Consider the following 13,239-nt stretch of genomic DNA (forward strand, 5'->3'; position numbering starts at 1 on the left):
CTCTTAAATAATTAAATAGTAGAGTTTTACCATAATTATTTTCCCATCCACACTTTCAAAAGCTGTGGAATACGTTTTTGTAGCAGATGAATGTAAACAACGAACTATCGGATTCAAAAATCGGGCATACTAACCACTAAGCTATACCTGATCTTTGGCCTACTTTACTACCAACAATTTGGTTACTATGGTCTGACCCAAAAGTTGGATTTTACCGTCACTTTTAAAGCGCATCTACGAAGCTAAAATGCAAAGCAAGTCATTGTAGAATATGATGCAAATCATGAACCTTTGGGTTTTGGCTGATCCAGTATGGCCAGGTTGGTTGAGGCGTTCGACTCGTAATCCGAGGGTAGCGGATTCGAATCCCCGTCATACCAAACATGCTCGCCCTTTCAGCCGTGAAGGCGTTATAATGTTCCAGTCAATCCCACTATTCGTTGGTAAAATAGTAACCTCAGAGTTGGCGATGGGTGATGATGACTAGTTGCCTTTCCTCTAGTCTTACACTGCTAAAATAGGGACGGCTATCGCAAATATCCCTCGTGTAGCTTTGCGCGAAATTCAAAACAAACAATCTTGGATTTTGGATAGAAAATTACAAATCAAATTATTAAAAAAAGTATTTTTTATCTTGCAAAACATGCATTATTTTATTATTCACACTTATTACAAATAATAAGTGTCTACACAAAGCGAAATATATAAGGGCAATTCTGATGACAAAAACCTGTTTGTTTTGCAAAACAAATTATAATAACTCACAACTTCAATAACCCTAAAATAATTTATTTTCATAAATTTCATAATAGCATAATAGTGGATTTCATAATAGCATGTTCATCAGTATCTGGATGCATTCGACTAGGTCTCTCGTCTATTCTATCATTAGTTATAAACTGAAACACAAGAAAATCATATAGGAAAGAAACATTACGTATTTCTTACCTTACTCATTACCTAGATGGTAATCAGATACATGTTCACGTTACAGGAAAAGAAGAAGTAGATGGATGACTAAGTACTATTTTGCGATATACTACCAAAATTATATTGGAACGTTTTCAAGTTAGAGTCAGAGGTGATCTAGATGGATGACAAAGTGCTATTTTATAATGTGCTTCCAAAATTATATTGGAAAATTTTCAAGTAATAGTATGAGGGGATCTATATGGATGACTAAGTGCTATTTTGCAATGTTCTAACAAAATTATATTGGACCTTCTTTAAGCTAGAATCAGTGGAAATCTAGATGGTTGATTTAGTGCTATTTTGCGATGTGCTACAAATATACAATTTTGGTGAGAAAATATATTTTCCAATGTAAAACTGTTTTCAATATTTTTAAAGTTTTCCTTACAAAAAAGCAACTTGAATAAGTAAATTCGTTTTACATTATATTTAAATAACCTTTCTTTATAATAAAAATGCTTGCTTTTTACTGAGCTACGTCGTTTTCTGTAATATTTTATATCAATTCATAGGACAGCCGTTTATGCTTGGTGTACAATAATACAAATATTTTACACATTATAAATAGCCCTCCCAGTGGTACAACGGTAGGTCTAATATCTTATAACACTAAAATTTGGAATTTAATAACCTCTTATGACGCTTTGTGCTTAACTCCATACAAACAAATATTATAAATAAAAATTTATTTTTGCAGCGAAATTATAGGTTATTTCTTCATATAATGGTAAACCGGTCGAGATCAAGCGGTTATCATCTGTTATAAGGATTTATGGTTCACAATACTCTGCTGCAAACGCGCTCCTTTATTTGAGATAATGAGTTAATTAAACTGGTACATGATCAAATCCCACTATTTAATCAGATGATAATAACCTAAGAAATTATACTGGCTGCTGTGTAGCTGTGCCTGTCATTATGAAACAAATATAATAATAAGTTTAAAATATAGCGAAGTTTTCGCTTGCTATCAGTTGCATAACTGGAATGTTTGTACAAACATTGAATTTCATTTTGTATATTTTGATGCTGAAGTAATTCAAAATTATAAAATGCACTGATATTACAGGCAACGTTTGACTTGTAACATCTTTATACGCAGAAAGATAAATGCTCCCACTGGCACTGCGGTATGTCTGCGAGCCTACAACACTAGAAACCAGTTTACGATATACGTGGTGAGAAGAGCACAGATTGCGCTTAACTACAAACGAACAGAAGAATAATTCTAGCAAAACACTAAGTTGTTTGGGAAGAAACTGCCATTAGCTTACAACCAACATTGCGTTAAGTTGTTAAAGCCAGCTTGCTATGGCATTAACTGAATTAATCTAATCCCCATTTTTATACAGACATGTTTTAAACTTCCGGCATGTTTGTATGGCAAAGCGATTTATAGCAACACCATACATTTCTAATATTCTGTTGCCGTTATCAGATTACTTTATTACAAATTAACTATAAATAAGTAGCAAAGGAATTTTCTGAATTTTATTTAGCCTTGACTGGATGTAATTCAAACACTATCAGTATGACAATTTGTCAAACAATCTAACAAACACGAGTACGCACACGCTGAAAACTCTATGTACTCTATGTATATAAAAATAATCAAACTGATTACAGAATAATTTCTTTCCTAGAAATATTATTCTGGAGTAAGCAACGTCGTATACGGACTAGCAAGTTTCAGGTTAATAATTACCTATCCACTTATGTTAAAGTAACAGATAACTGTCCATATATTCCAAAAAAATGAATTAAGATTAGAATTAGCAATAACAGGTGGTATTTAATAGCGTTATTTTTTAATTGTTATTATTTGCGTCCTAATTTCATCATGTATGGAATTAAATTGAGGTAAGAACGAACAATTTAACCTTAGAACTAGCATATATTACCTAACATTACGTATTTCTGACTTTACGTTTCACAGTTATGAGGTATTTTATCATCGCTATAATATTACATATGGTAATATTTTATAGAAATGCGTTTTAAAACCTGTTACCGAAACAATTAATTTTAACTAATTGTTTTAACGTCACTCTAAGCGTAAATACATTTCTACTTTAATCTCCAATGGGACAATGGAAAGCTTATGACATTGAATTGTTGAAACCCGGAGATCGATTCCCCCAGAGAATACAACAGATAGTTTAAAGTGGCTTTGTTATAAAACAAACAAATACTGTTTTCTATAATTAACACATATTATACACTCTTAGTCAATTTTTTATAGACAGATAGTTTAACTAAGAATTGTAAATTTCGTGTTGATGATGTACGTTTTATGACATAGTAAAATTCTGTAGTCGTTCTTACCTTGATAGTTTTATATATTACTGTTTTACGTAACACACTTATACAACTTTCATATTTATTCTTGGTTTTCTTGTGCTTATCGGAAATATAAGCAGTGGTTGAATTAGTGTTATCACGTTTGATAGATAAAACTTTCTTATTCTCTCTCTCTCTCTCTCTCGACTTTTAATAATAAAGTAGCAGCAATATTATAGTTACATCTTCATTCCTCCATCTTTTTCAGTACATCTTTATGGTTCACACTAAAATGATTTGTTTTGTTTGAAAACGTTGAATATAATGTATTTATTTTAATAATTTCATGACATGTACATATCCGTAACCTGTAAGGAAGAAACAATCTAATAGCCTTATTACAATAGTCATATTATCATTAACTATAACGTAATTGTAATAATCACAATCAGATACACAAACGAATAGTGGGATTGACCGACTTTTTAACGGCCCCCAGCTGAAAGGTCGACCATATTTGGTGTGACAGGGATTAGAACCCGCGATCCTCGGATTGCGAGTAGAGTGCGCTACCACCTAGCTATGCCAGGCCGTGTATTATATTATCAAATCTTCTCACCTTGAAAGAACACCTTGTTACTGAGTAGGCGAAATTTTGTTTCGTATTTGTTTATGAATTTCTAGATGTAGAGATTTATATCGATAAATGAAACCATACACTTTTTCATCATTCAGTATGTAGAATAGTTATTTTTTTTTATAAAACAAATGATTTTGTAGTATAGGAAATAAAGTTTTTGAGATACTGTTAGGCAAGAACAAGATTTGAAATGACGACAGAATGAATATTGATAAAAGCGAAGCTATCTTACATCGATAACCTTCAACCATTCTTTAATAGCCAAATAACTTAATATGAGAATGAATTACGAATGTCAACGATTATCTTATAATGATTCACCATTGTTCATTTCATTTAGTCGTGTGCTTTATTCTTCATCCTTAACATACCACGACAGGTTTAAATGGTATCACTGTTGTAGCTCACCTCACATGATCTAGCAGAATACTGAAGGAAAAACTGCATTAGAGCGAAAGATATGAAACAATATTACCAGATTCCTTTGGATATATCACACGTTTTAATGAATAAGTACGATCCATGTCATCGAAACTCTGCATAACAAGATATTGTTTGTCTGAAGATCAGTAAATTTCATTGTTTTATTTCAATTATCTTTAATTTTTACTGCAGTCGTGGAATGCATACGTAAGTATGTTTAAGGCACAAATATTTAATACCATTTTACGTGTCAAACTGAACTTAAACCTATCTAGAACGTTCTTGTTGGCTACTATACTGTGTCAATACAGTCCACTCTTTTGTAATGAAAAAACATGGAAAACATGTTAAGAATTACATCGTCTAGTCCACGTGTTAGTCCTTGTTGTTGTTGTTTTTTTACTTATTTAAACTTCTTTTCAAAATATTTATTCAGAAACAATTATAAAAATGGACAACGTGTGTTTACATTTGTCTAACGCAGTCTTACAGTCATAACTAAAATTGTGCTTAAATAACCATGTGAAAATTATGACTTCAAACATACATATTTAAGCGTAGAATTATCGACAGAACTCTTTCCCCATCCGTTTCTTAAATTCACACTTGTAAACAATTTATGTATCAAATTGATTATGCATCCACGTGTTTTTTGGTCACAAGAACCATAAAAACATATACCAAGGTTACAATGTTCCTAATAACACATACCAAGTTTTTCTTGGTTACAGAGCCCCTTATAACACATATCAAGTGTTCATTGCTTACAAGGTTCCTAATAGCTTATATCAAGTGTCTGTTGGTAATAACATATACCAGGTGTTTTCTTTAGTTAAGGTGTTCCTAATAACATCTATTAACAGTATTGTAATTGATAATTCTAATACCATTGAGGTATCCTTTGGACTTTTTAAGAGAAGTAATACCTTATCTCATTCTATTGGTTTAGTCAGTTCTTTACACTGAATGCTATAACAGGCAAGAAAGTAAAATTACTCAAAGTGATACAACAGGTATACTTCATCAGTGCTGAGCTGCTCAAAGACAGCTTGATGGTTTAAGGCGAGTCTTGAAACTGTCTAACTCCTCCGAATTGTTCTCCAAATATTTTCAATCACAGGAAAATGAGTCTATACGAATCTATCCCAACACTCATCTAGACCCTAGACAGATGTCGATGTTTCTCATCTCTATAGTGAACTACAAATAAAGATATATCACTTCTTGTAGACATAGATAAAACAGATTTAGCATTAAAGTATCCAGAACCTTATTGGGTCATGCCTTCCACATAATAGAAGACGTGTAATACTTCTTAATGTCTTACGTTTCGATGCAGGTCTTCGTCCAAAAACAACTAATTTCAATTAAACTTTATACGTCATAAGTGATTAGTGACCACGGACATTTTCCCCGAGTGGCAAAGCGGTAAAGTCTAAAGGCTTGTTATGTTAAAAATCAGGTTTCAATACTCGTGATGATGCAGCATTGATAATCAATTGTGTAGTTTTGAGCTTAACAAAAACTAAATAGATTAACAATGTGACACACATAAGCAATATCGTTCATAAAATTCCATTTAAAAATTAATTTTCTTACTTCTTGATGTTAAAATGAACACGTGTTTCACAGTGTCTATCAGCACTCAAGACCATTTTCGTATTTTTCGGGTTTCTCGTGTTTTAATGAGTTAGGTTGGCTTATGCACATTAGAGAAAATTCAATTTCCAGTTTCACTTTCAATGAAAACGATTTGCCTGAATCACTTGTAAGAGCAGACGTTACTTAGTTTTCCTGCAACTAACGTTATTTGATTTAGTGAACAAATTAATACAGAATGAAGCAACTAAAAAAAAAAAAACGCGTTGAGGGTTTGAATGAAAAGCATATCACATTTTTAAGACATTAAGCATTTAAATAACATTATTTAAAAGTTTACTTGCTTCACGTAATACAAGAGTAAAGCAGTTTCGTGTGCTACTGTGTGTGAGTGTACCTGTGCGTGAATGAATAAAGAAATATGTGAGACTGGACTTATCTTCTTCGCCTGGTAATAACCCTAAGAGTACACGAGATTCTACGATATTTATTAGTACTATTGTATGGTAACATTTCACGCTGTTAAAATATTAATGGATACATCATCTTGGTGAGTTGGTATTATTTATAAGTGAGAGTTGATACTACGAACAACTGCTTATGCACCAAAACTAAATTATGTTGCTCGACAATATGAAATCTGCCTATCTGCCCAAATAGTAAGAACATCTGTAGATGAAATGAAACTAAGGTAAAAAAGATGGTGTTTTGTAAACAAGTTTCTTGCCTAGGTAAAGCCCATAATTTCTTGAAGGATGAGTTACCTTATTAAAATCACGTTCTAATATTTTATTAATCTTATAAGCTTATTTCTCTCAGTGCGGCAAGCAGTATAGAACAAAGTTAGTTGTAACATCCTTTCATTTAGCGTCATAAAGGACCTGTTAAAATTGCAACATATGATATATTAACAGCTATGTAAAGTAACTTCCATCGACGAATCGGTTCATTAATCCCACGTCAGCAATAAAACGGTCAGAGATTGGAGGAGTCAATCTTGAACTCCCTCCTGAGATATTTCTCAGTTGTATAAATGTATGGACTATTATTTATTAGTAGTTTATAGAACAAAAGTGTGAGATGAATTTTTAAACAAAGAAGCAATGTAAGTGGATCATGGTTTCTATACTAAAAAGTTAAGTTTCTAATTTTGATACTTCTAATTTTCTCTTCACAAATAAATAAAAATAAAAGAGCACTCGGAAGAGCGCATACTTCAAACACGCAGAGTTGATCATATTTGGCCCTCAAAAAATAATAAAATATGTCTGTATATTCGTCGTTATCAATGGATGCAAATGTTTTTTGTTTTCTTCTAGAACGACAATAATAATATCCACCAAGTTTTATCAGATATTTGGTCGTTTTTGACTGAGTTATAGCGCAAAAATTGTGTGAAGAAACAGTCCCCGTGCTTACAAATAGTAATTTTTTGTGACCTTTACCCCTCAAAAAGTAATCAATTCTCACTTCTAGGCTAAACTTTGAGTGGTAAAGCAATTAGCCTACTCGGATTCTGAGATCAAAGAGTTGGACACGTCCGGTTGCAATAAAAACGTGTTATGCTATTTAGAATTGTGGGTAGCCCAAGAGTTCCGGTTGTTGCTATCGGCTAACTGCCTTCTCTCTAACCTGTTATATCATAATTAAGAACAACTATCTGCAGATAACCAACAATGAAACAAAGAAGCAATGGAAGCCAGTTAAAGGATGAAAGTGCGTGAGTACTAGATAGAACGAAAATTTGATGTTTCTGAGCGTTTTTCGCATATTTTAAAAACAGGTCAAGGCTCTGTGTTGTCTTTTGAGCTATTTCTTCAGTTTTTGGTGGTGCTTCCTCAGATATCCTCTATAGCACCAAAATTTACAATATAAAAAAACAAACAACTAATAACGTTTCCACTAACATTTCACTCTCCTTCTTTGTACGTGGACGTAGATTTCCAGTATCACGTTTGAGCAGAATGAACGCATAAAAACACTTAACTACATCAGAGGGAATTAACAAGTATGTGTCAAAACTGTTTACCGCAGCTTCAGGATCATTCTCGTGAAAGATGCCGTTTATTTTAAGTGTAACTGAACTTTTGATGAGTTTTGAATTCTTGTTTTTTATCTTTCCAACGATTCTGAGATATATAACTATCATGGTCACAAAGGCTTTCGTATCTATTCCCTTCACTTTGCAGACACTTTCGCTGGTTACTGACCTAAATATTATTCTGTGCATCACTTCCTCTCTTAACAGGACCCCTCCTTTCAAATGTTGTGTTCTGCTGCAATCTTGCTATATGACTCTTCTTATTTAGAAAGGAATATAACATGATTCTAGTGTTAAAAAGTCCTTTCAAAGCATTGCATTCTTCTGTAAAGTATTATTAATGATATTAACCTCTGAATTGGTACTACTTGTTAACACAAAAACATGGGGACGAAAAGACAGATCTTGCCCGCACTGCCCTAACCCATGGCCTCTTAAAATAAGCTACAGTGACATCCACTCTCAAACATTTGCAATGTGATATTTATCTCTTGTCACTTTTGTTTCTGAGAGATAAATAGTATTTCTACATTTGTTTTTAGAAGTGAGACAATTAAACTTTCCCATAATTTAGTCGGATTTCAGAATACAATTCTTAAAAACAGTTTACAAGCAAAAAGCGGATAAGATTAAAATAGAAAAATAACACTTGCAAATTTTGTAGATAATTATAATGATAAATTATTACTATCAAAAACTGAAAAAAAATATCATTAGGGTCTTCACAACAATATCATTTTATATATATGCATGCATCTTACAAAGTATTGTAAACATTGCATACTTTTTGTTATACTAGTTTGGTTTGCTTTGAATTTTGCGCAAAAGTACTCGAGGGTTAGCCATTCCTAATTTAGCAGTGTAAGACTAGGAGGAAAGCAGCTAGTCATCACCACCCACCGCCGACTCTTGGGCTACTCTATTACCAACAAATAGTGGGATTGACGGTAACATTATAACACCCCCACGGCTGAAATGGAAAACATGTTTGGTATGAGGGGGATTCGAACCCGCGACCCTCATATTACGAGTTAAATGTCTTAACCACTTGGCCATGCCTGGCTGTTATACTTGTGAAATTGCTGGTTTAAGCTTTTGATAAGAATTTGCAATGCATCATTTTTGAGTGAGAGTACAGAAAAAAAAGTGATGTCATTAGATTTCAAGGGTTCTTTTATATTTTGCCTGGCTTTGTTAATAGTGTTAAACTTGTCTGCATGCTTAGATGTTTAGTAGTAAATGACAAAAAATGGATTATTTAAATTCAACATTCATAATTAAGTCGTCTTAAACATAAGTCAGCTTTAATGACTAGAGTAATCTATGATAAAATAACATTACTGGCATTCTTCAACATTTTAAACTGTTTGGTCATGTAATTAAATTAAGCTTAACTAAATAGGTGATGAAGTCGAACACATCGCAAAAAATGTAATTATTTACGTAACAGTATAGTCTGACGTTTATAAGTCTCGTGTAACTTGGGATCAAATTTATTCCTAAACAAATTAAAAAATATTTCTTACCAAAACATGGTTTTAATTGTAAGATGTGCCTACGAAATAACAGCTAAATTTGTGTACTAAATAACGAAGACAGTGTATAGACACAAGAACTTTCTATAACATGAATTTTACCTTTAATTATGGAGTTTTTCAGTGAATACGTTGTTTCTTTGTCATTGTAAAAAATGACATCAAAGTTCTTTTTCTAAGTACACACAAACTAACTGGTGTAAAATCAGTATTGGAGCAATGAGAGAAAACCATAAGTAAAATGTATACAATGTTTACTGATTTATTTTTTTGGAATGTTACTTCTGTTACTATGTTCTAAATTGTTGTTGCTTCTATTTTTCAGCGCAAAGCTACACAGTGAACTATCTGCACTCTCTCCACTGTGGGAAATTAAATTTCGGATTTTAATGTTAAAAGATTACTCTAAATTGTAGAGTAAACTTCTAGCAGCAAAGTTGCCATCAACTTGCTGTAAACTATACAGCAGCATAAAATTTATTGTAAATCATTTTTACATGTTATTGCTGTATATTTTACAGCAAGCATTATCTTTAGTGTAAAATCATAAAATGCAAATCATTAACCTAAATAATTGCTGTAACAACATCTATAGTAAATTACCATGAATATTACAATTTACTTATTTTTTTACTATAAATATATATATATATATACATTAGCTTTAAATGTCTGATTTATTTGTTATTCAGTACTGCTATAATTGATTCTATAGTTGATAAATTTATTTTAAACATAAAATTATCATGTCAAGAGCTTCTCTCAAACACTCATTATCTCATAAAACTCCAAATTAATAAAAAAAGTAAATGATTACACAGACTATGAACAAATTCACCACCAACTCACGAGGTTTTACTTTAAAAGAATATAAGGTGTGATCACATAAAGAGCACTTTCCTTGTAAGAAATAAAAATCGCACTTCTTTAGAAAGTTACATTATCCACCTAACCATATCTATAAGACTTCAAGTAGTTACTGCATATATGAGAGATCCCTTAGGTTCAATCAAGTGTGTATCTTCATTTGAAAAATAATGTTAGTTGTTAAGACCGTATATAAAATGCAATCAAATTTGGGCCTAAAATCGAAGTATGCAACTGCCTGTTTTGACAGATGTGTGAGATGTGTCTGACTTACAAAATATTAACAATATCCTTATCTGAACTAGCCTTCACAAATTTAGGAGTGTAAGACTAGAAGGAAGGCAGCTAGTCATCACCACTATCCCCCAACTCTTGACCTACCCTTTCACCAACAAATAGTGGGATTGACCGTAGCTTTATTATGCCCCAAGGATCAAAGGGCGAGCATATTTGTTGTGACGGGGATTCGAGTCCGAGGATTACGTGTCGAGTGCCTTAACAACCTAGTCATGCGAAGCCTTGCAAATACAACAAATGAAATTGTTATTATTTATAAAATATTTAGAAAACTGTTGATTTTTTATTTAAAATTTTCCAATAATTTGGAAATAAAAATTACTTATGATGATTCACAAAATATAAGAATCATTACACGGAAAGTTTGCAAACTAAAGATAATTATGACACTTAAATCAACAGCAAGATATCATACGTTTTTATTATAATCAATAATAAAACATTTATTATTGTGAATAATTTATTCACTGTTATATAGGTGATTGTACACCAGCAATTATAACACGGAGCACCATAACGTGAACGCTTAAAAACATCATTTTAGATCGAAATTAATATACGTCATACCTTTTATTATCTCGGATAAAAAAACACTTTTGAAAGTTTTCTATATCGTTATTGAAAACAAATTACGATATGTTGATAGAATGAATCATTATAATTAGAGCAGCGAGACATGTTACTGAAAAAAAATCCAACTAAGTAAATCACAGTAAATATGAAACATGGTGTATTACACTAAACATTACGGTAACACATTGTATCCTTCAAATGTAGTCAGTTACTGTAAAGTTTTCAGTAACTTACAGCAGCTCTTTACATTGTGTGAGTTTAAACTTTGTTTGTTTGTTTTTTGAATTTCGCACAAAGCTACTCGAGGGCTATCTGTGCTAGCCGTCCCTCATTTAGCAGTGTACGACTAGAAGAAAGGCAGCTAGTCATCACCACCCACCGCCAACTCCTGGGCTACTCTTTTACCAACGAATAGCGGGATTGACCGTAACATTATAACGGCCCCACGGCTGAAAGGGCGAGCATGTTTGGCGCGACGGGGATGCGAACCCGCGCCCCTCGGATTACGAGTCGCACGCCTTAACACGCTTGGCCATGCCGGGCCGAGTTTAACCTTAATGTTAACCCACTGTAGGAGGTGTGTTCCAAAACTGATGTATTTGCCTTTAGGCTTGTCAAAGTGTAACACAAGATCAGAAAGTACCAATTAAACAACAAAAATCTCACTGAGCAATCGTTAATTTGCAAAAGTTATAGTTGGATTTAAGAAAGTATCAAATATATGGCTATCGAAAGATGAAATTCCTAACTATACCGGTTCTGGTACTGATCTTTAATTTTATTAGCACGAACAGATAAGATTGGTGAAACATTTTATTGCAGTCCATCTCTGCTTGATCTTTCATATGGTCACTGTCATAAAGCTGGGTAAACTTTGACAATCGGGGTAACTTTACTAGTTGCGAGCGCGAAGTTACTGAGCTAAATTGCCTCAAACTGTATACCTACATTGACTTTTAAATATACAAAATATTTAACTATTTTAGTAAGCATAGCAGCAGGAATACTAAGTTCAAAATCGTAATATTTTTTATCCCCTAGAAATTATATTAACCTTAACAGGTAGACTAACCTCTATGTTAATCACTAAATATTTCAAATTGGTTATTTATTATCACAATGTATGCCGTTCATTATCGGTAATGATGTTCAAGAGTTTCAATTAATCGATTAATTAAAACCCAACAGAGAAGACGTTTCCCATCCAGAATACGAAAATAAAATGCCGCATTAGTTTTGGTAAGAAATATATCAAATACTTAGTAATTAACATCGTATGAGGTCCCCAGTGGCAGAGCGGTATGTCGGCAGACTTACAATACTAAACACCGGAGTTCGATGCCCGTAATCGGCAGCGTGCGAATTGTCTCTTGTTTTAATTCATTGTTTGTCTACTTAGCTATGCCATTTATCTACTTCTTTTTAGCTGTAAATAAATAGTTATTTATGAAACCATACACATCAACAGCGAATGAAAAAGAAATTCGATCAGTTAAAGGTTATCTACTCCTTTTTATCAGGACTCTTTTGTTCTCATAGCTCATTTCCCATTACTCAATGTCATCTGTTGTCGATGATACTTACCATGTTTTGTCATCCTTAAAGATAACAGATTTTCTAATTCCATTTAAACTACTTGATATTACAAATATCCTGATTTACACATCACTTTCTTTATATGAGATATTTCACATTAAAGATCTTGTTAAACAATAATAATTTTTAGTGTTAGCTCTTGAACTGATGTAATATTCGAGATACGAGGAAACTATCCTAAAATATTTCAATGAAAAAAACAATTCTACTTTAGTTTAAACAATATATGATGTTTCATAAACACAGTATTTTGGTATAATTCGCATTGCGTCATTTTATTCACATGCTGTAAAAGTGAATCTGCATCGGTTTGGTTCTTGATTCAATGTGAATCATCTCTGAGTTACCTGAAAGTATGTAAGTAATACCAAGTTTGTTTATTTTGCTGCGTATATGATGTATCACTATATTCAGAG

At 32.6% G+C, this 13,239-nt stretch overlaps 1 protein-coding gene across 3 annotated transcripts in view; it reads right to left on the bottom strand.

The window, feature by feature from the left end:
• The window catches only part of LOC143224087 (glycine receptor subunit alpha-2-like), a 57,735-nt gene that overhangs the window by 26,775 nt on the left and 17,721 nt on the right, over positions 1-13,239 (bottom strand). The gene's annotated exons all lie outside the window — the stretch shown is intronic.

Source organism: Tachypleus tridentatus, chromosome 8 (assembly GCF_004210375.1).
Source record: "Tachypleus tridentatus isolate NWPU-2018 chromosome 8, ASM421037v1, whole genome shotgun sequence".
NCBI lineage: Eukaryota > Metazoa > Arthropoda > Merostomata > Xiphosura > Limulidae > Tachypleus > Tachypleus tridentatus.